This window comes from Acyrthosiphon pisum, chromosome A1 (assembly GCF_005508785.2).
Source record: "Acyrthosiphon pisum isolate AL4f chromosome A1, pea_aphid_22Mar2018_4r6ur, whole genome shotgun sequence".
Lineage (NCBI taxonomy): Eukaryota > Metazoa > Arthropoda > Insecta > Hemiptera > Aphididae > Acyrthosiphon > Acyrthosiphon pisum.
The window spans coordinates 134,728,186-134,732,545 of NC_042494.1; positions in this window are offsets into that span (position 1 = coordinate 134,728,186).

A 4,360-nucleotide genomic window follows, 5' to 3' on the forward strand; every position below is an offset into this window, starting at 1 on the left:
CATTTGAAAGGTAATTGCATTTAGAATCACTACAACAAATAAGCGCTAGAGCGTAAATTTCCAGCTGTTTAATACTGATAATGGAGATTCATTTCGGTAGACACTTTTCTAGATTCGATGGGCAACCATACTATCTTTAATCGTGGTACCACGCAAGGTTTATAGCACGGACTACTACATTAGTCCCAAGGTTTATAGATAATCTATAGATATATGGAGGAAATTCTGGAGCGGCAAACGTTTGATAACGGAGAAATTCGGAACGTCCGGTTGCTAAACGTAGCTGTAAACGTTTGCAAATATTGCGAACGCCATGATCCAGCGTTTCGTCTGTTTCGTTCTAGTAACCAGAACCGTGGATATTTATCATAGATATTTATGGTATGGACCGCGATTAATGATGAAGACACAAAATGGTTGATCATCATTTAAAATTATAATTTTTTGGAATTTTTTTTTTTTCAAAATGTGTTTTTGCATGCCTAATTTGAAGGTACTTTCAAAAAAGCCGGTCGCCTGCAATCCAGACGTCGGTGAGAGTGTTAGCACAGGCGGCCGACAACCAACGACGTCCGGCGATGACTGTCAGCCAATCACAGAACGCATAGCCATCGCTGGGGGTTCAGGCACTGTTCGGCCACAGAATAGATGAAATAGATTTCATCTATTCTGTGGTTCGGCGGCTCAGTCTGCGTGCGTGAAAGCGGTTCACTTTTAGATGGTATAGAGTATATCTCCTGGGTGGGTGACCCACCCAGCATTTTTAGCAACAAATCCTTGGCACACATAATATGTGTTTTAACCAACCGTTGAGCCGTTACTCCCCACTACAAACAACAAGAGTCTACCAGCCAGATCATGGTTTGAGAAGTCCAAAATAAAATTATTTGAATACGTTATAAAGTTGCTCCAAATCTCAACATTTTCCTAGTATTGTTACAATTATGAAGCTAAAATAAAATCAATAAAACATTTTACTGTAAAGAAGACGTTACTCATCCATTATGTGTTGTTTCCAAGTGTGTCTTACAAGTGTGGAAGATATCAAATTTATTTTTGAGCATCGTTAGTTTAGTTTTTAATAAAAATAATCACTCTAATATTAAAACTAACAATGCTAAATAAGATCTGCTGAAATTGATTCCCACTTTGATCAAATTGATCCACAAACAGAAATGATACATGTTGATAAATCATTATTACTTATAATATTGTTTCGAAATTCCAAAGTGGGGGGCTAGGGACATCCTAGCCTCCCGACTTTGTAAGTTGAATAACTTTGGAATGAGTTGAGCAAAAACGACGGGATTAAAAGCACAAACGTATGGAGTGAATTTTGTTCCGAAATTTCAAAATGATGGGGCCTTGGACATGAAGCTCCTAATAAGTCAGAAGAAGGTTAGTTAGGTAAACCTATGGTTAGTTGAAACTATGGTGATGATAGATATCTATCGACTATCATCACTGGTCATGAGCTTTGCAATGATCTTTCCTACTAACTATGCAGGTATTCGATATTGTAAACATAACAATGAAAGAAAATATTTAAATATTATTGATTTGGTTATGTTAGGTTAGGGTAGGATATGGCAGGAAATTAGACGTAAAACTAATTATCATAGTTTTTAACACGGTCTTAAAGACTGCCAGCTAGAGTTGTACCAGTATAATTAAAAATTTAAACACAGCCAACCTTAATTATTAATGATTTTTTTTTACCACAACAAATTATAAAATGTAACTGCTCTTAGGTATTCGATACCTAGTTATAAGTTTTTGTAAATAGAAAATGTATAACACAATATTATTTTTGTTGAAGTAGGTACACAGATAAACAGAAGTTAAAGGTAAATATAATAAGATCGGATATATATAATATAATAAGTATACAATGATACGATGTACAATAGTGACTAGTGTTACTATATAGGCGTAATATAAATCAACGACTAACTATGTATCCCCGGCTACACTAGAAAAGACATAAATGCTGTAGTATTATAAAAATTTATAGTCAGCGTCTGCTGAACTACAGTGTGAATATATTGCTTATACACTACATTAATACATTATAAAGGGTATTTTGTTTATAATTCCAACAATTTTAAATTAATTAAACTTATTAAACATTATTTTATGTCCTTCGTAAATTACAATCACATACAAGAGTCTGTGCAGGACCTCTTCCCATTTAATTTTTTTGCATCCTTAATAAATTACATTTATATATTATTTACACATTTTCTAATACATATAATATTAATTACGATAATACATCTCTGATCATAATAACTATTCGTTTATTTTAATGTAAACAATACCTAGTTTTTGGATTGTAGTTAAAATGTACTGGAGTATTTAGCTTCCAGCGTATTATTTTGTTTAATATTATTATTTCACTTAGGTTCCTCATACAATTTGATTCATTTAAGATTTAACTCTAGTAGATTCTATTGTATAAATGTTTTTAAACATTAACCGGCTATACCTGGAAGTACACTGAGTAGAGCTGTGTATTTACTATTTACTATATCGTGTCGCACTGTCGCTGTATTCGATCTCACGTATTTTATGCATTTCGAACTATAGGAAATAAAAAATGCGTTTACGACACTTGGATAGGTAGTTGGGTATCATATTATTGTTCTGCCGTTCAGGGCATTAAATATTTATTTTAATAATAAAAAGTAAATTTAAGCCCTAAAAGAAAAGGAAAACAAACTTAGTTTAAAGTTTTAAACATCGACTCTTTTGACGAAATCCGTGACGTGTGTGCACCGCGACACTTACGTGCGGGTTCTACTTTTACGTTCTACAGCGTTTCTGAACTAAATATTGTGATCAGATTTATGAAAAAAAAAATCCGTACAGAACACAGAATGTCGGCGATTGTAAACTGCGCCCAAGGTACAGGTAAACACGAAATAATACATGTAAGCTGCAGCGCCCGAGTTCTTAACAAGTGTAAAAAAGATGGGCAAGTGGATGTCACTCTGCTGTACAGTAGGTTACAAGTGGGTCACTGTATAATGGATGGTATTAAATTTGAATTCAATGATAGAATATCATTGTATAAGAAAAACGATTCTGAGCGGAGACTGAATCTAGGTATAAGATATATTACCTGCACTTATATCTATGGTATTAAAAAAAAATTGACCTATAATAAATTCCAAATTAATCATATCATAATATCTATTAGGTACTTATAACGCGTTATACATCAGCAACAAACCGTGATACTATCATAGATATATAATAGTATACTTTAGAAGTTTCAAGTACCCACAAATAATATTATACAATCACACCAAAATAACTAAAATAGTTATTCTAGTTTTTTTTATATGTAATTTCGTCCAAATTTGAACTTAAAATGAGTATAAAAATAAACTGTGCTTATGTATTTTTTAGATTCTTTGGTAAAAGAATTAACTACTTACGTGGAATCTTGGCTTAAATTTTCAATCCTTAGATATAAAAGTTGAACATTTTATGAATTTTTATCTACAAAATAGTTATTCAATTTTAAATTTGATAAATTTTGTCAAAATTTGAACTTTAAATGCTTATGAAAAAAAATTGTGCCTATGTATTTTTTATATTTTTCAACTTCTATTGTATTTATAATCAGGAGCCTCGCATTACATTTTTACACTTTTTGACCCAACAGATAAAACTTTATTGATATTTATAAAAAAAAAAACTAAAAAAATTGAAAACTGAGAATGTCCGTAAACAGCTCAAAAAGAATCAACTTATTTTGAAAATTTTATCATGTATAGAAAATGCTAATATAAACATTCAGTGAAATTTTCAAACCAAATAACCAAATAAATTCGGGCGCAGTTTACATTATACCTTTTTAACATAGGTAAAAATGGTAAGATTATTATACATCATTTTAATGAATATGCACTAAACTTAAGCATAGAAACAGTGAATTGTAAAATAAAAATCTCCGGAAAAAAATCCCTGAACCTAAGAAAAATAACCCCCAAACTACAATGTTACTGACAACTAGGTAGGTACATGAAATTGATTGATCAATTATTTTTTAAAAGCTAATTAGTGTAATAATTATTATATTATTAATATTTAATTACAACCATATTATACTTATTGGTAGTATAGCCTACTTTTCATTAAAAAAATTAAAATATAATAAATAATTTTCAAAAATTAACATTAATATTATTTTGTTTTATATCATGATTATAAGCAACATATTATGTTAATAGTCTTTTTAAAAAATTAGGTACCTACTACCTACATTCATTGATTAGGTATTTATTTGATAATTATTTGTATCTATAAATAGAAACTTGTAAAATTGACTTCTTATAATAATAATAATTAT